This window comes from Cyprinus carpio, chromosome B25, assembly GCF_018340385.1.
Source record: "Cyprinus carpio isolate SPL01 chromosome B25, ASM1834038v1, whole genome shotgun sequence".
NCBI classification, from domain to species: Eukaryota; Metazoa; Chordata; class Actinopteri; order Cypriniformes; family Cyprinidae; genus Cyprinus; species Cyprinus carpio.
In genome coordinates, this window is record NC_056621.1 from 4,566,204 (window position 1) to 4,587,289 (window position 21,086).

A 21,086-nucleotide genomic window follows, 5' to 3' on the forward strand; every position below is an offset into this window, starting at 1 on the left:
TCGTGAGTGGCAGTTCTAGAACTTATAAATTGCCAGAATTTGCTGAGTGGCTGGAAAGGAAGTCCCAGGCCATTCAGATATCTCGACGGGTAACATGGCCAGTGCAACCAGAACCCTTTCGGCGAGAACAGAAATTCCTTCCTCACTCTAAAGCCAAGTCAGCCACAATTCTCACAGGCAGTGAACAACCTCAAGCCATCAATTTGCCCTCTAGCTCATCCACAGGCTCTAAAATGGCAGCTACAGCTAGAAAGCAGGATCGCTTTAAGCCCTTTTGTCCCTTCTGCAACAACCATGAACATTACCTCAATGCTTGTGCAGCTTTTTGCAGGTTGAACCACACTCAAAGAGGGAGCTGGGTAAAGGACCACAATAAATGCTGGTGGTGTGGACAAGGTCACAAACCAGACAGCTGTACTCTTAAGAGAGCGTGTTCTACATGTGGGGTACTCCACCTGCCCGTTCTACATGAAGTTGCAGTTGCTGTGGAGAATCAGAGCATACTAACGGTGAGCACAACCAATTCTCAAGTTTACTTGGATCAAACCAGTCACTCAGGCAGAGTCATGCTGAAAGTAGTCCCAGTGAGACTTCGCAGCGGCAAAAGGTTCCTGGACACTCATGCAGTGTTGGACGACGGGTCTGAAAAAACAATCATACTACCTGCAGCAGCTAAACATCTGCATTTAGAAGGACCTGAGGAAGTGCTGGCTCTTCGAACAATAAGACACGACCTTGTTCACCTGAGAGGTACCACCGTTTCCTTTGAGGTATCAGCTCTGTCACACCTTAATGTGAAACACCAGATTCAGAATGCTTTCACAGCTGCAGATCTTAATCTTGCTGAGCAGTCTTATCCAGTAGACACGCTGAAGGAGGAGATATGGACATCTCAGGGACATTCCTTTACAAAGCTTCACCAAAGTACAGCCTCTGCTGCTCATAGGATCAGATTATCCGCAGCTGATCACACCAAACTGCCCAATTCGTATGGGTCCGCTTGGTAGCCCTATAGCAGTACACACGCTGCTTGGTTGGACAGTTCAAGGACCAACAACCTTTTTCCAGCAACCCTCAAACATAAGCTCATGCCTTCACACCACATTCCTTTCATCTAAACAAGAGTTATGTCAACATGTTGAGCGATTGTGGCAGCTTGACATACTGTTATCAAGAAACGAAAAAGAAGTAGTCCGTTCCAAACAAGATAAAGCTGCACTTGCCATGTTGGAACAGAAAACGGTACAAGTTACAGTTGATGGTGTGAATCGCTACGCTACTCCACTGCTGCGAAAAGTGGATGCACCCAAATTTCAGGCATCACCAAATGCTGTCATGGCTCTTTTAAGAGCCACAGAACGCCGCTTGATTAAGGACCCTAACCTGGCAAATGTGTATAACAAGGAGATACACAAACTTGAAATGGCTAGCTATGCAGTCCGGATAACCAGTGCAGAAGCAGCCAATTCCACTGAGTCATGGTTTGTTCCTCACCACATTGTGCACCACAATGGCAAAGTCCGTGTGGTGTTTAATTGCTCTTTCAGCCATCTGCAGACAAACCTAAATGACAATCTACTGCCTGGTCCCGCCCTTGGTCCACCACTGCTGGGAGTCCTGCTTAGATTCAGACAGTATGCTGTCGCCATAAGTGGAGACATACGAGCCATGTTTCACCAGATAAGACTGCTACCAGAAGATCAGCCACTGCTCCGTCTTTGGAGGGACATGGAAAGGGAGTGCACCCCTGACATCTATGAATGGAGAGTATTACCATTTGGGACCACATGTAGTCCATGCTGCGCCACATATGCTCTCCAGAGGCATGTCAGAGACAACACTGAGGGCAATGAAGAGGTAGTTGAGTCTATCCACCAGTCTTTCTATGTGGACAACTGCTTACAGTCACTTCAGTGTCAGCATCAGGCTAAGAAACTCATTGACAAAATGAGAACATTGTTGACTACTGGTGGTTTTGACATAAGGCAGTGGGCAAGCAATGTTCCTGATGTGATTGCTCACCTACCCTCCGAAGCGAAATCAGAGGGCTGTGAACTGTGGTTGTCAGCAAATAAAACTGATCCGCAAGAGTCAGCGCTTGGATTGATGTGGCACTGTTCACAAGACACTTTCAGTTACAAACACAGACCTGTCTCTACAAATGGTGAAACCTCAATGAGAACTGTTTATCGCATCCTAGCAAGCCAGTATGATCCACTCGGATACATCATCCCCTTTACTACAAGGGCCAAAATTCTGGTTCAAACACTATGGAAGAGGGTTGGAAGCTGGGATGAACCTTTACCAGCTGACCTCCTTTCAGAATGGCAAGCATGGGAAGAAGAGCTTCCAAACCTACAGAGAATAACAATACCTAGGTGTTACACACCAGCATGCAACAACAACTCCTCTACTCTCGATATACATGTCTTCTGTGATGCTTCAGAGAAAGCATATGGTTCTGTGGCATATTTACGGGTAGAAACGGATGACTACATCCAAGTTGCGTTCATCATCATGGCGAGGTCACGCGTGGCACCTAAGAAGCAACTCTCTGTGCCACGCCTTGAACTCTGTGCAGCATCGTCTGGGGCTCAGCTTGCCAAAACACTGAACTCCGAACTTACTCTCAACATCAGACAGACAGTTATGTGGTCAGACTCAACCACTGTGTTACACTGGATAAAGTCTGAGTCATGCAACTACAAAGTGTTTGTAGGCACACGAATTGCAGAGATTCAAGACCTCGTTGGATGTGAAAACTGGAACTATGTGGATTCAGAGAACAACCCTGCTGACGATATAACCCGGGGTAAGACCCTCACAGATCTGTCCCACACCTGCAGATGGAACCAAGGTCCAGAATTTTTGCATCAGTCTCCAGACCACTGGCCAATCCACCCCTCAGTGCCAGTTGAAGACTCAGACGAACTCCGCAAATCCACATTTTGCGGTAATGTCTCAATCAGTCATACCTCTTTACCTAATGTAGATGACTGCAAATCATGGGACGACCTTATCATGACCACATATAAGTCTCTGCATGGTGCTGCAGCACCCCCTATGTCTGCCACAGAACGCATAGAGACTGAAATGGCTGTACTCAAACATGCACAGACTGAAAGTTTTCCTGATGAAGTGCATGCCCTTCAAGCCAACAAACCTGTGCATTCAAACAGTCGATTAAGTTCCCTTGCTCCAACATTAGACCCTGATCTGGGCCTGATTAGAGTTGGTGGTAGATTACGCAAAGCTGCAACACTACCAGAGGATGCACTTCACCCTATTGTGCTGGCACCAGAACACCCCATAACCAAACTGTTAATCCAAGATTTTGATAAACGCCTGATGCATGCAGGTCCTGAAAGAGTCCTTGCTGAGTTAAGACGAACCTATTGGGTTCTTAGAGGCCGTCAGATGGTCAAAAAACACCAGAGACAATGTGCAGAATGTAGGAAATGGTGTGGCAAGCCTGTTATACCTAGAATGGCAGACATACCAGCTTCTCGTTGAGCTTCTCTTAATCAGCCTCCATTCTGGTCGACAGGGATGGACTGTTTTGGTCCCTACATGATAAAAATTGGCAGACGGCAAGAAAAGAGATGGGGCATAATATTTAAATGTCTCACCACAAGGTGTGTACATCTCGACTTGTTATGCAGCATGGATGCAGATTCCTTTTTATTAGCCCTCAGACGCTTCATAGCAAGAAGAGGAAAGCCCTTTGAACTTATCTGCGACAGAGGCACCAACTTCAGAGGGGGAGAACATGAACTCTCTGAAGCTTTTGCGGAAATGGAACCATCCCTCCGAGAGCAGCTAGCCAACCAAAAAATTTCCTTCATATTCAACCCACCTCACGCGCCTCACTTGGGAGTATGGGAGAGGAAAATTAAATCTGTCAAGGCTTCCCTCCAAGTTGTTCTGAAAGATCATACCTTCTCAGAGGAAGTCCTGAGGACAGTGTTGATCGAGGTGGAGGGTATCTTGAATTCAAAGCCCTTGGGGTATGTATCATCTGATATAGTGGATCTGGACCCGATTACCCCCAATTTGCTGCTTATGGGGCGGCGGGATGCTTCCCTACCTCAGGCTGTCTATGGACCCAGTAATCTGCTTGGACGGCGTCGCTATAGACACAGCCAAGTGATCGCCGATCACTTCTGGACCCAGTTCCTCAGAAACTACCTACCAAGTCTTCAGCTTCGACAGAAGTGGCAGAACATCACACCAAACCTAGCAGTCGATCAGGTTGTATTGATTGCAGATTCCCAACTTCCCAGAGCCCAATGGCCTGTCGGTAAGGTAACCAGAGTCCTACCAAGTGATGATGGTGCAATCAGAGCTGCTGAAGTGGACATTAAAGGCAACACATACATCCGCCCTGTGGCTAAACTGATTGTGCTACCAGAGATGCCTGAAGATTAGTTTGTAGCACCAGTCGCTAAGCTGTACATTTTGTGGAGTTACAAATTTCCTGTGTAAATTTGTGGGGCGGCTGTACAAAATTCCCTGCCTCACGCATGCGCGAGTCGAACTTGTCCAGACTTGTCTGGTGCATGCGCAAAAAGTTTTCAGTTCGGCAGCATCCAGCATAGTAGTTTGATACGGAGTTTCCCTGGCTTCATTCCTTTAAAGTCTGTTTTTTCCTTTGTGTGGTATTGCTGTGCGTTAATAACTCCAAACCACATTTGTGCATATTCACGCAAATAAACATTGAGACTGGACATGTTCACTCTGGAGTAGCTGCAGTTCTTTCTAACCGGAGAAATTCCAACCATCCAACTGCGCACAGAATATCCCACAATTATTCTTCAGTAAGGATGCATTAAATTGACTGAAATTGACAGTAAAGACATTTATCATGTTAGAAAATAGTTCTATTTCAAATAAATGCTGCTCTTTTCCATTTTCTATGCACTGAAGAATTCTGAATTTAAAAAAATGTATTAGTTTCTGCAACAATATTATTATTAAAATTATTATAAATACGTAAAATATATTTTGTCAAATAAACACACCCTGAATTGGTGATTATAACAGACTTATTTTAAAATGATTTAAAATCTTACTAACCCCAATTTTTTGAATAATAGAAGAAGAAGAGAAGGACAAACAAGATCAAAAGCTTTTTATTCACATCAACCGTTTTGAGTGAATACTGGTGCTTTTATCTAGCTTATACTTTTTAATAACTCTAACTCCGACTTTCTACAAAATGGATGTTGTTTTGTACAAGCATATAATAAAGTATTTTATAACATTTATTATAATTATTTAATATTTTATAATAATTTATACATTTACCTTCATTTTTTTATAATATATAACTTCATATTTAAATATCTTGCACCACGCTGATCCAATCTGGTCTATGAACTCTAACCACCTAAGACCAGCTTGGTCTGCCAGTGTCAGGTGTTAGTCCATCTGATCAGCTATCTAGACCAGCTAATGTGAAGCTAGCTTCAATCTAAAGCTGGTGTTAACGGGAATTTGGTAGAGCAGGGTGTTCATCTTCCAAACATCTCAGTCGCGGCTCCAGAGTCTAACACTGATTTAAACGAAAAAGGACAGTCCAAGAATCACCCAGATGTGCACAGCACACACAACGACACACATATGAGTCAGTCAGCCAGAGGGGACAGCAGCGACACACACACACACACACACACACACACACACACACACACACACACACACACACACACACACACACACACACACACACACACACACACACATTTTAATTACTACTGACTAACCCCAGAGACAATATGAACAGCAGAAGACTGGATACTCACAGAAAAATGAATGGAAAATATCAGAACGCTCAATAATTGCGGCTGTAGGAATAAAAGCCCTGTCTTTCAACTATGAGAGTCAATCATTATTCATTTTGGATAGAAGCATTGCCTGTTTTTGTTTTGTTTATTTTATTTTAGAGCACAAAGTAGCTGGAGTAACATGAAAAACTGTTTTTTGGCATAATTTGAACTAAAAAGCTAAATTTGTTTTATTGAATTAAAGCTCATTTATAATATTATTAAATAATATTTTGTGTTATAAAAGACTTCTAACTAAATACTGTTATTTTCAACTTTCTATAAATAAAATTAGTCCTGAACAAAACGTCAGTTTTCATAAAATATGAAGCAGCACAACAGTTTTCAACATTGATAAGAAACGTTTCTTGATCACCAAACAGCATATTGGAATGGTTTCTTCTGACATAATTTTATTGATTATTGTAAGAATTAATGACACCGTATTTTGAAAAAATTAAATGATAATTAAATATTATAAAATAACCATGCACGTGCACCAGACCACTATACCAAAAATATAAACCAATAATGTATTAAATAATATTATGAAATAATAAATAAAACCAAATATTATAAAATATATTTCTTAAATAAATAAAATATGCACCAGACCAATATAAATAAAAACGAATTATTAAATAATATTATAAAACATAACAATTTAATATTATGAAATAATTGAAAAAAATAAAAAAATAAATAAAATGTGCAATAGACCACTATACCAAATAAAAACAATTTATTAAATAATATTATAAAACATAAAATAAAAATTAAATATTATGATTTTTTTTTAAATAAACAAAATGTGCACTAGACCACTACACCAAATATAAAACAATAATTTATTAAATAATATTATAACAATATAATAAATATATTAAATATTATGAAATAACCGTTTTAAAAATAAATGAAATATGCACTAGGCCAACATACCAAATAAAAACCAGCTATCAGTGTTCTGAGCTTCTATACCGTTCTAAACCTTTCTAACCTTCATTCTAAATCTTCAGAGAATCCCATGATATTAGCATACAGTAATAGCTTCGGCAAAAAGCACCACGCTATCAATGACCTCGATGCCACAGTAGCACCAGTTCACCTTCAGACACAATCCAATACGCAATTTAGAGCACGTGGATCAATGAACCAATTAAAAAAGACACTTTACAGAGCGTTTAAAGACAAACACGTACAGGACATGCAGTGACATTATGTGATGCATGTGCAACGAAATGCCCTCAAAGACTGATGACATATGCAAATACATATACACACATTATACTCTGACATTCAGTGACACGTTTCATAGAAACACTCCGCAGCACAAAATACTTTCAGCTTTACAATACAGTAATGTGGTATTTCAAATACAATAGTATTCAAATCTTTGGAGTGTCTAAATTGGTACTATGTCCAAAGAACCTGATAATACTATTGTATTTCTCTGTAAGAGTAACACTCTGTGATTCACCTTGAGACAGAATTCAATTAGCAATTTAAACCACAATGAAACCAACACTAATTAAAAACAATCCTTCGAGCAGCATTTAAGAGTGACACAGAAATGCATGACTGGCCATAAAAGCACTAAAAATGATACATGATAAAAACCTGAAAAAAATAAAAAACTGATCAAATATTCAAAGAAATCCATGTTGCTTATATACTGAATATATATATATATGTGTGTGTGTGTGTGTGTGTGTGTGTGTGTGTGTGTGTGCATAATAATAATAATAAAAACAACAACAATAAAAATAAATTAATGCTTAAAACAAAACAAAAAATAGCAATTTTGGTAATACATTTTTTTCATATAAAATATTTATTTTTATATTATAACTATAATTATAATATTATAATTACATTATTATAATTTCAAATATATATATATATAATATATATATAATATTATAATTAAAAATATATATATATATTTAATTATATAAAATAATTTAAAATGCATATATTCTCTGAGATGTAAATTTAATCATTCAAATTATTTACAAATACTAAAAAAAATTTAAAACATTAAAAATGATCTGAAATCTCATAATATATTATGCAACTGAGCTTCATGTAAATATGCTTTTTGAAAGATGCAAAAAGACAGTTAATTAATGCTTAAATAATTCTAATTTTTAAATTCTATAAAAATAAAATAAGATGCATATACCTCTCTTGTAAATGTAAATGTAATAATATTAAATTCTATAAAAATATTTTAAAAAGTTCAAGATATCGTTTTTCTCTGAAATCCCTTAATATTTAAAGCAATTAAGTTTAAATTAAAAAATGCTTTTAAAAGATGCTTTTTTATTGTTTTATTGTGTTAGTTGGCTGTATTTTTATTTATTTATTTATTTATTTATTTATTTATTTATTTTATATTTTTTAATCTGATCAAAATAACCCAACTGCAGTTTGATTGAGATTAATTGGAATGCACAATGTTTAAAAAAATATTTTTTATTATGATTGTTATAACTGTTATGTGTTTTTGTTGATGAACTCTTCATATATTTCCTGAAAAGCAAACTTCATAATATTAGAAATTCTATAAAAATATTAAAAGTCAAAAAAAAAAAAAAAAACCACAGCTGAAGAACATGTAGCATGTCCTTGATATGCAGCCAAGCATGCGTTTGTTCATGCATGCAAATACAACTACATTAAAGGAGCCATGTGTAATGTCTGGCAAAAAAATCAAGTCATACTCCACATTCCATACCAGATGGGGGCAGTATGCCTCAATAAAGTGAATTGGTCTACTCTAGAGTAACAAACGAGAAACGGCACATAGTCTCTATGCTCCGCCCCTACCTTCACAACAACCCTAGAGCCATAGCCGAAGCCTAAAGGACGTTTTGCCTCCAGAGGAACGTTGGGTGATGTCAAGTGATTTTGAAACATGACATCTTCAAGCTACTCCCCTTCACCTTTACCAGTGAATATGTTCATTATTCGTTTTGTTCATATTACATTTTGAATTGTATATACACATTATTTGAATTCAATTAATTTGACAGACAGCATTCTGTCAACATCATTGGTCAACATCAGACAGCTGATGTTGACCAAGCTAGCGCCAACCAAACGTAACCAGAGCTGCAACTCTCAAGCATTCACCGTGAGACACACGCAATTGACTCTTTTCTCACGCTTTCAAAAACTTGCCCGCTCTGAATATAGTGATGTGAGTGCGCGCGCGGCCGGGCAGGCTCTCTCGAAAAAGCGCTCTCTCTCTCGCTCTCTCCGCTCCTCTCTCCTCTCTCTACTCTCTCTCTCTCTCGGGTTCATTATCATCGAAGACATTTCAAGCTTCTTAGGTAATGTTTAGCATCAGCTTGGTAGAGACGGGCTTTGGTAGATAACAGGTGAAAACTGGATCGGATCTGTGGGTAAGTTACAGCTAGCTAACTATCAAACGCAGCTACGGTTAGCCATCGAACAGCCTTCGATACATTTCTATGTATATAACTTCCCGAAAAAAAATACGCAAAACATATAAAACAAACTTCTAGCGCGAAATACTAACAGCATCTTACTTACCAATCCAAAGAAATGTTGCAAGTTCGGAGTCGAAGCTCATTTCTTTCAAGTCCATCAGTTGTCTCCAGCGATGGAAAGCAGTGCCGATGTTTACTCTGTTTCGGCTCCTTTTCTATTCGGATTTGATTTGTGATTCCGAGCGCGGTTGCTTGACATCAGGTTCAAGTACGCCCACAAGCCGTGCGAGTTATTCGTGTATTGGCAGGTTGGCTGGTGGGGTATATTGCCCGCATATTGCCTCCCATGGCCGAAACTGGTATTACGACACCTGTCGGGCCGTGGCTAGTAATGCTAATGCTAATTAAGGTTGATATCTCTGCAGCACTATAACTTGACATTTTTTTTATAATGACATCAATCGCCCTTATTTTCTTCTCATTCTTTTGATGCGTAGTATGTCATTTTTGGATATTTTTACCTCAATTTTTACACATGGCACCTTTAAACACACGAAACATTCGGCTGAGAGTAGTGTGTGATTGGTAAATATCACACACACACACACACACACACCACACATGCACACACACCCACACCACACACACACACACACACACACACACACACACACACACACACACACACACACACTCACACTGAGTACTTACAGCCTGCAGTTTCTGGGTAAGTAGTCACAGTTTTTGACAGACAAGAAGCAGCTATCAAAGGAAACTCATCTGTCATCAACCGTATCATGAAATTTTCACAGAGAGAGAGATGAGAGCGAAACAAAACGGAGCGAGAGAGAGGAAGAGTGTGGGAGGAGGAGGGGTTTGAGAGAGAAGTGGGGATGAAAGAGAGGGAGGAGAGGACGCCGCCGATGATTGAGACGAGTGGAGGAAGCGACAGCTCGCCAACTGTGAGGCTCGGAGGGGGAATGAGTGACAGTGTGTGTGTGTGTGTGTGTGTGTGTGTGTGTGTGTGTGTGTCTAGAATGGAGAAGGAGAGAGTCAGAAATGTGCATTCAGTAGCATGACTCGCTCTAAGCAAAGACACACACGTGCAAATGCTGCTACACACACGGCTGCAGGCAAAGACATCAGAAAGAGCTTCAGCCCAACAGACACAAACACGTTTCTCTCTCTCTCTCTCAGTCTGTCTTTGGAGCGCTCAAGAGGCCAGCGCTCTCATATATCTTCATATGTTCTCCTTTTCTTCTCATCTTTTCTGTGTCTTTTCCAACTTTATTCATCTCCCTCTGGCTTGGGCTTCAAACAAGTTTTTTTCTCTCTTTCTCTCTCAATTTTTGAAGTACTTTATTGGAGTGATTGTTCCACATGCCACCTACCATTAATACACAGTAAATATAAAAAAAATACAATCAGTAACAAAATTTTTTCCCCCAGATATTTACCGATATATAAAATAAAATAAAACAAAATAAAACAAAAAGATTTTATTATATAAAATATAAAATAATTAAAAAAATTTTTTCCCCAAAATTACTTTGAAAAAAATACTTTGTATATATCTATATATATATATATATAGATATCTATATATATATATATATATATATATATATATATATATTATATAATTAAAATATAAAACAAAAATATTTTTTTTAAAAATCACAATCAATCATAAAATAAAATATATATAAAAATTAAATATATAATTATATAATAAAATAAAACAAAACAAAAATAAAAAACAAAAAATTTATGAAAAAATTTAATATGATAAATTATAAAATAATAAAACTAAAACTAAATAACATAATAAATAATAACAAAAAATCCAGACATGTAAACCAAGCTTAAAATAATAAAATAAGAATAATAGAATAATAAAAAATAATAGAACATATTATATTAAAATATAAAAATAATGTACTTCCTAAAAATAAACTAAAATAAAAAAAATTACTTTTTAAAAATATATAGCAATAAATATAAATATAAAATGCATAAAATAATAAACCAAATAATAAAGAAAAAAACTTTCTAAAAATAAGATACAAAAATCTTACTTTTAAATTTTTTATATATATATATATATAAAATAATATTATATATATATATATATAATATATATATATATATATAGATATATATATATATGTAATAAAACAAAACCAAAAGTAAAAACAAAAATAATTAATACAATATTACAAATATTAAAGTCGTGGCCTAGTGGTTAGAGAGCTTGACTCCTAACCCTAAGGTTGTGGGTTCGAGTCTCGGGCCGGCAATACCACGACTGAGGTGCCCTTGAGCAAGGCACCGAACTCCAACTGCTCCCCGGGCGCCGCAGCATAAATGGCTGCCCACTGCTCCGGGTGTGTGATCACGGGTGTGTGTGTGTGTGTGTGTGTGTGTGTGTGTGTGTGTGCACTTTGGATGGGTTAAATGCAGAGCACAAATTCTGAGTATGGGTCACCATACTTGGCTGTATGTCACGTCACTTTCAATTTTTTTATTTTATTTTTTTAAGAATTTTATAAAATAAAATAAAATAATCCTTGTTAAATAAAATGCTTAGTTCCTGACATGTAAACTAAGCTTAACAGTTGGTGTCTGTGAGTGTTTTTCAGTCATATCTAGGCTGCTGTTGGCTTTTCAAGAACCCTTAAAGTATCTGTTCTTCAAGTTCATGATAAAAGTTCAAAGAAAACAGTGTCAGAGACTGTGAACAGAACACAGAGACTTTAGTCAAGCTATTTTGATTTCAGATCAGCACAGAGATTTACAGTCCATCACTTAGAGCTCAGAAACTACATTTAAAATGCAAAGAGATCTAGCTGTGAGCCACTTGCTCAATTAAACATAATGAGAATCATGTAAAGAAGTCATGTGTTAGTTTAATAAAAAAACATTCATGCTCAGCTTAAAGTTTCATTAAAAAGACGTTCAGGCAACGTTACATTGAGATGATTTTCTCCTAACATTGTGGGAACGCTTATCAAATGCAAGTGACATCATAAGAACAGTTCATTAACACAATTTAATTTCTAACATTTACACAACGTTATGCCAGAGGTTTGAGAACACTCCCTGTTAAAAATAGTACACATTTTAAATTGAGCTCTAATGTACTTCAGTTAATTAAAGCGAGAGAGAGTTGTTTGTTTGTATTAATGTCACCTTCTGTCCACCTAACAGCACATAAATGATCATTATAAAAACCCACTCCATAACAAACATCCTGCAGTTTTAAATTAAGCTAGTTTTAAAATCCAAACATACTGTATCATCAGTTTCATACATTATTTGCTGTATTCAGTATATGATCAGCATACTACAGTACAGTTAAGATCAATGAGAGTGATCTGTTCTATTCCCATTCATCTCTGTACCAGTTATGACTCACTCTAGTTATTAAATTAACTTTTTATTGGCAATTATACAGCAAAATGAAGTGCGCTACCTAACTGCATCTGACAGCAACAACAGAAGCAAAATCTGATTCTACCCTACTGATTCTAGCTTTGCACACTACTTAGGGTGGACAGTATGTGAACTGAAACAAAGTTCAGCTTCTGAAGGAAAATGATATTTTTAATAATTCAATTCCAGTCAGTCAAAAAATCAGCAGTCACTCTTAAAAATGCCTGTTTTCCTTCATTATTAGAGAAATAGTGCTGGGAGAAGCGGCTGTTTTATCAAAAAAGTGCAGTACAGAACAAGAGGTCTCCTCCAACCCCAAGACAGGATGTAATTATCCCAGAGCTTCACACACACACACACACACACACACACAGCAATCTGAGTCTCAGCAGACTTCATTAAGGATTTAATACCAATCTGCTTGACCCCACGACACCTTGTCATGACGCACGGGAAGCGTGAAGTCCAGTGGACTCACAGACAGACTGACTTCACTCATCGCTCCGGGTGGAGCACAGTCAAACACTAAATAAAGTCATTGTACTTCAGTATTGGGACACATTTCTGAGAGTAATATTCAATAAAAAAAAGTCCTTTTCAATATTTATATTGGAATTTTTTTTTCGGGGTTGGGGGGGGGGGGGTAATTTCACCCCCCCCAACCCCCCCTCCCTCCTGTTTGTTCACAAATCTCACCCTATGTATATATACATATATATAAATGCTCAAAGTGTCACTTATGTGAAAGTCTGTTATTAATTTGTGTTTTTGGAGCCTAGGTCTGCTGACTTTTTTCTGTTTTTGTATATAAATTTTTTCTTTAGAAAATAATATACAAGAAGTTGGGAAGTTTCAATTATAACTCACTAAATTCATTAAATGCAATAATTTTTTTTTTTTTTTTTTTTTTTTTTAATTTACTGGAAAATGATGCATATGATTTAAATTATTGCTGATTAGTATTCATAATTAACGCATTCTTACTGATGATTTTGAGCCTTCAAGTGCTCGAAAATCAGCACAGAAAATCTGGAAAAAGTCTGTCTGGCTCTCTCAAACAGGCACCCATGCACTGATTAAATGGCCAGTGCTGATTAGTAAATCTTTAGAGGTTCTTAACGAGTCTTTGAGGAAGAGTTAATGAAGTAAAAAGCAGGTCACAGGCTGGTCAACGGTTAAATCTCATCAAACGTCTTCCATTGTGAGACACTGCAGTTCATATTAAACAATTAACCCTGCAAAGCCTGACATATCAAATAACAGTCAGAAAATTCCATAAAAAAAAAAATAATAATAATAATAATAATTTAATGGAATAAAATCTTGGAGCTCACACTTGAGGAGTTAAAAATGCTATTTCATTTTATGAGCAAAAATAAGGAATTTGATGCAGATGCTGATATTTCTATATCCAAAAAAATGAAATTCTGATCATTCTGGTTATGTAAATCAATCTTTATAACAGTATAACAGACTACTTACTGTACATAAAAAGCAAAAACAAAACAAAAAAAACTATAATTCTATGACATTGTAGACTCTCCAAAGTCAAAGTTCTTAATATTTACATTTACATTTAATAATTTAGCAGATGCTTTTATCCCAAGCAAATTACCTTGAGGACAATAGAAGTATAGAATAGAAATAGAATAGAGAGTGTTAGTGCTAGTGTTTTTGTTTGTTTGCTTTTTAATACATAAAAGAAGACAGGCAGATTTAATAGAAATAGAATTGACAGTACAAGTGTTGAAGGGTCAAGGTTTTTATTTAAATAAAAGAAAATAAGTAGATAGAACAGAAACAAAATAGAGAATGCTAGTGCTAGTGGGTCAAGGTTTATAAATAAAAAGGAAAGAAGACATAATAGAAATAGAACAGAGAGTGTTAGTGTTAGAGAGATTTTTTTTAAAAAATATAAGAAAACAAGTAGATAGAACAGAAATAGAATAGAGAACGCCACTGTTAGAGGGTCAAGGTTTTTAATAAAAAGAAAAGAATACATAATAGAAATAGAATGTTTTTAAAAAATAAAAGAAAATAAGTAGATAAAATAGAAATAGAACAGAGAGTGTTAGTGTTAGAGAGATTTTTTTTAATAAATAAATGAAAACAAGTAGATAAATTAGAAATAGATTAGAACAGAGAGTGCTAGTGGGTCAAGGTTTATTTTAATAAAAAGAAAAGTAGACAATAGAAATAAAAATAGACCGTGTTAGTATTAGAGTGTTTTTGGGAGTTTTTTAATAAATAAATGAAAACAAGTAGATAAAATAGAAATAGATTAGAGAATGCTTGTGCTAGTGGGTCAAGGTTTATTTTAATAAAAAGAAAAGTAGACAATAGAAATAAAAATAGACAGTGTTTTTGGGAGGTTTTTTTTTAATAAATGAAAGAAAACAAGTAGATAGAATAGAAATAGAATAGAGAGTGCTAATGATAGAGGGCCAAGTGTAGATGGAAGATGGCTAAAGACTTGGATCAAGTATCATTATGAACTCCACATGATCTCAACATGCTATCCATATTACTTCCATGCCTCTGTTCTTTTAGTGTATGACAGCTATAGAAACATCTGAGGCAAAGCTACTAGAATCAAATATAACTGCGTCTCCTGAGCTACTAGAGAGCAGCCTTTGAGTAATAAAATGCTCCTCTGGGAATCTCACGCAGGTGTAAAATGAAGCGCCAGACACGCCCGAAACAGATTGAAGAACTACAGACAGCAGAATATGAAAATATCGAGCGCAAAGAAGCCCTGAAAACCTCTGTTGTCCTGTTTGTCCTTGAATGAAGAGAGTATGATGTATCTGTGTCTCACTCTCATTACACTCGTCCGTCTGAAAGTCTGCCTGTCTTCCTGTATGGAGAAGAAGACGCAACCCGATCGCTCTACACAGACGGGCTACTCCATCCACCCAGTGGACCCACAGTACAGACGAACCCAATCCTTCACGTTTCTTGTTCTCTTTACTGGAAAGAGGTTGGGAACATAGAGACCATCTTAAAGGGACAGTACACCCAAAAATGACAATTCTGTCATCATTTACTCACCCTCATGACTTTCTATCGTCTGTGGAACATGAACATAAGAAACAAAAGAAATTGGAGCTCACTATTATTCTTTCATCACTATAATGTATTGATGACTTTAAGTGGACTCGGTCTGATTTTATTGGCTTTTCATTGAGTTGGAAGGGAATCGACCAGAGCACTGACGACACACGAGTCTTCATTTACATGCGCACACAAAAAAGTGTTCATAATCCTGTGTGCTTAATACATAGCTAATAAAGAGCAGCCTTTAGTAATAAAATGCTACTCTGGGAATAATACATAATACTCTAATACATAAAATTAAAAGAAAATGAATTTTATTTACAAATTTATTATTAGTTTAGTGTTAAATGTATTTAAAAATACTATTATGTAAAATATGTTCTTATTATTCCAAGCATATTTTATTTAAATCCCCTGTTTAAAAATAGATGCGCTATAGCTGTATATAATTATACGCGATACAGTTATGTATATATCTGTTTATAATACACATTTTAAAATTGTATTGCATACCTGCTGCTGCCATCATAAAGGCCAATTTCAATTGTTTGCGTGCTTCTCTTTCTGCTGCCAGTTGCTTTGGTGAAGCCATTAATAAGGTATTGTTCTTTTAAATACTTTCCAGCATTTCAGAATTAAATATGTATGCAATTTACACCAAAATACAAGTAACAACGGTTACCTTACGGTGTTCGGGAGTGCTCAAAAAGGGTTTAAACACTGAATTCTTCTCGTAAACACAATTAAATTACCACACAACCTTGGTGTTTGTCAAAAAACAGTAGGTAATTCGGCTGGAGATTTTTACAAGGGTGGTGAGAGAAAAACACCAACATTCTTGATTCAGATGGCAATTAAATCACCGACTACCCCCTGTAAATGGTGAAAATGACTTACGTCCCGTGAGAAACAATTACCGTCCAAATATGGTATGTTGTATGTTGTGAACCCATCAAAATAAAGTGTTAGAAGATATTAAGCAGACAGTCTACTAATACTCTAATGACTGCTAGCTGACATTTAGTTGCAACATTATTTACTGGTAGTATAATGTCTAAAGTGGACTGTCAAAATAAAGTGTTACCAAAACTCCGAACAGTAAATATTAAACTTCAGCACATTATTTATGTTTGACAGCACGCAACACGCTATCAGCAACTTAAAACACCTTTGTGACTGTATAGGAAAACCCTCATATAACTCAAAACACCTTAGCAACTGCATAGCAACACATTAAAAAAAAAACACCTTGGCAACTGCATAGCAACACCCTCACATAACTCAAAACAACCCAGCAACTGCATAGCAACACATTAAAAAAAACAAAACACCTTGGCAACTGCATAGCAACACCCTCACATAACTCAAAAAAACCCAGCAACTGCATAGCAACACATTAAAAAAAACAAAACACCTTGGCAACTGCATAGCAACACCCTCACATAACTCAAAACAACCCAGCAACTGCATAGCAACACATTAAAAAAAAAAACACCTTGGCAACTGCATAGCAACACCCTCACATAACTCAAAAAAACCCAGCAAATGCATGGCAACACATTAAAAAAAACAAAACACCTTGGCAACTGCATAGCAACACCCTCACATAACTCAAAACAACCCAGCAACTGCATATAGCAACGCATTAAAAAAAAAACAAACACCTTGGCAACTGCATAGCAACACCCTCACATAACTCAAAACAACCCAGTAACTGCATAGCAACACATTAAAAATACAAAACACCTTGGCAACTGCATAGCAACACCCTCACATAACTCAAAACAACCCAGCAACTGCATAGCAACGCATTAAAAAAAACAAAACACCTTGGCAACTGCATAGCAACACCCTCACATAACTCAAAACAACCCAGGAACTGCATAGCAACACATTAAAAAAACAAAACACCTTGGCAACTGCATAGCAACACCCTCACATAACTCAAAACAACCCAGGAACTGCATAGCAACACATTAAAAAAACAAAACACCTTATCAACTGCATAGCAACACCCTCACATAACTCAAAACAACCCAGGAACTGCATAGCAACACATTAAAAAAACAAAACACCTTGGCAACTGCATAGCAACACCCTCACACATAACTCAAAACAACCCAGGAACTGCATAGCAACACATTAAAAAAACAAAACACCTTGGCAACTGCATAGCAACACCCTCACATAACTCAACTCAAAAACCCCTAGCAACTACATAGCAACACGCCAAGAACCCGAAACACCTTAGCAACTGCATAGCAACACCCTCACATAACTCAATTCAAAAAAACCTAGCAACTACATAGCAACACGCCAAGAACCCGAAACACCTTAGCAACTGCATAGCAACACCCTCACATAACTCAACTCAAAAAACCCTAGCAACTACATAGCAACACACTAAAAACCAAAACACCTTGGCAACTGCATAGCAAAACCCTCACATAGCAACATGCTCATAACTCAAAACACCCTAGCAACCAAGTTAACTGAAATAAAGCAGGCATTAAATATAATATAAATATTAAATAAAGAATTTAAACTAAACAAAAAATTTCAATGCTGCCTTGTTTAGGTTGAAGCACTAATATTTACACTTAATGTTACTAAAACTAAAACTGAAATAAAAATAAATGAAACCTGAATATATGTAAAATATATATAAAAATATAAAAAGCTCGAAATATTAAAAACTATTATAGTATATAAAGTTCATACCACTAAAATAACATTGATTTGACACTTTCAATCAGCACACACACTCTCAGCAAAATAACTATTAGTCTTCCTTTAAAACACATCCAACTAACCGCTAAATTTAGCTTAATGTTACTGGCAGAGGTGACCCATCTGAGCTTAATGAGGCAGTGACAGGTGCTGCTTCCTGCTGAAGTGCAGGTCATTTCCTGTTGAAGTTGACGAACACAAGGTCACAAAGCATTCTGAGCACCAAAACACACACAAACATGCATTCACTTAGCCACTGTCATAATAACAAAACACTGTAAATCAGACTCAGATGGTTTGCTGGTCTTACACAGCAATTTTCACATGATCAGTTCGGTCCGCTGGCTGCTTTTAAAGAGATTTTCAAAGCTAGACCAACTTAATATTGGCATGACCAGGCTGGGAGACCATCTTAAACCATCTATAACCACCTTTAAAGGGACAGTGCACCCAAAAATGAAAAATTGGTGTTGAACTGGACTGGAACTGGAACACCTGAACTGGAGTGCTAAATGAGTTCATTCATCATTGGATCATATACGCTAGTATTTTGGCTCATTTCGAGTCCAGTTTCTTGCACAGACCAATTGTTTTCCTTCATAAGACCTCAATATATCGTCAGGAGCCATGGGTATTCATTTTGTGTTTCTTGATATAATTGTTTTATTCTCAACTACCTGTACAGGCAGCTGCTGACTTGCAATCACAGTTTCAGCTAAAAATCTTCTTTACTGTTCTACTGAAGAAAAAAGTCATCTACATCTTGGATGGCCTGAGGGTGAGTAAATTAACAGCAAATTTTCATTTTTCGATGAGCTTCCGCTTTAAGAAGTTTGCTTATATTATAGACTCAGTACAGAGAAAGTGTAATGAATTACAGATTAAGCATAGCCAAAAATTGCTCCATATATGGTAGTATTCAAACAAATAAATAAACATTACTTGCTTCAATTATGAATTTTTAAATTTGAGGGCATCCTTGAAAGAAGGTCTCCAAAGTATAGCCAAGTAAACACAGAAATTCATTCCTCAGGCATGGACACACACACACACTTGTTAGTATGCTTGTTAGTATGCATGTGCACATCCTCACTAACCAAAACACACACATGCACGCACAGGTTGAGAGGGCATGTGTGAGCTCAATGACCTTGTGACACCTGCTGTGATTGCCTGTGGTCACTCTTCTGGGTGGAATAAGGTCAGAGGTCACGTACAGTTGTGGCTGAGGATATCTGGCTGAATTTACGATTGCCTGTACGTGTGACATCTGCCGGCATGTTCAATTAAGTATTTGGCTTCTGCTGGCGTAAATGGGAAATGGCTCTTTCACTTTGAAACACCTTTCAGGTCGCTCAAGGTCGTTCCAATCAGCGCTGCCATTTAAAATCTGATCAGCGGTCATGAGGCTGAACTTACAGGTCACTGTTTTCAGCCTTAAACTGGAGAAAACCCTTTCGAGTCCTAACGTGACGTCACCAAGGAAACACGTTGAACGAGTGTGATATCAAACACTTACAAAACTTAATAAACTACATTTAATGAGGAAAATGTTGATAGGATGTTCTGTGTGGTTGCAAGGGTGTTGCTATGCTGTTTCCAAAAGGTTCTGAGTGGTTTCCAACATGTTGATCGGTGGTTGCTATACAGTTATTAGGGTGTATGTAGGTGGTAGTTAAGTGTTCAGAGTTCTTTGTAGTGCTTTGCAGTTGCTAGGATGCTCTGGATGGTTGCCACAGTGTTGCTATGTGGTTGCCAAGGTATTTCAAGTGTTTTTCACGATGTTGCTTGCTGGTTGCTACAGTATGTGGTTGCTAGGGAGTTGCTATGCATTCTAAGTGGTCTTTACCATGTTGCTTGGTGGTTGCTATAGTATGTGATTGCTATGGCATTGCTATGCTGTTTCTAAGGTATTCTTAGTGGTTTTCAGCACATTGCTTGGTGGTTGCTACAGTATGTTGTTGCTAGGGTGTTGCTATGCGGTTTCTAGGGTATTCAAAGTGGTCTTCAGCATGTTGCTTGGTGGTAGCTACAATATTTGGTTGCTAGGGCATTTCTATGCAGTGTCTAAGGTATTCTAAGTCAGTGGTTCTCAAACTTTTTACAGCGGCGTTCTCCCTGGGGCATTTAACATTTTTCTGCGTAACCCCTCTCTTCCACTTAGACTGCATTCACACCTTTTCTATTGAAGGACACTATTTGCCCTCTTACATGGATTTACAGGTGCATTTTTTACCTTTATAGAGGCAAAGATTTTCTATTCTTATTAATTGTGTGTCATACTTATTAATTTATATCATATTCTTAACATTTCATTAAGTGTATTATTAATATAATAAATAAAGCAATTAATTATGGCAAATCGAAGTGATACTTGAAGATTTAAAAATAAAACCGCCAGTAGGTGGCGGCAAATCACTGTCTTAATGAGCCAGGCGTTGCATCATTCATTCATTCATTCATTCAGTAACAAAGCAAAATGTTGTAGTTTTGTTAGCAGGTATTCTGGGTGGCTGCTTGACCATTGCTAGGCGTTCTCTGTAGTGTTTAGCAAGTTGCTATGGAGTTGCTGTAACAGCTG

At 36.9% G+C, this 21,086-nt stretch overlaps 1 protein-coding gene across 2 annotated transcripts in view; it reads right to left on the reverse strand.

Moving 5' to 3' along the window:
• The window catches only part of syt7a (synaptotagmin VIIa), a 145,096-nt gene that overhangs the window by 63,031 nt on the left and 60,979 nt on the right, over positions 1 to 21,086 (reverse strand). The gene's annotated exons all lie outside the window — the stretch shown is intronic.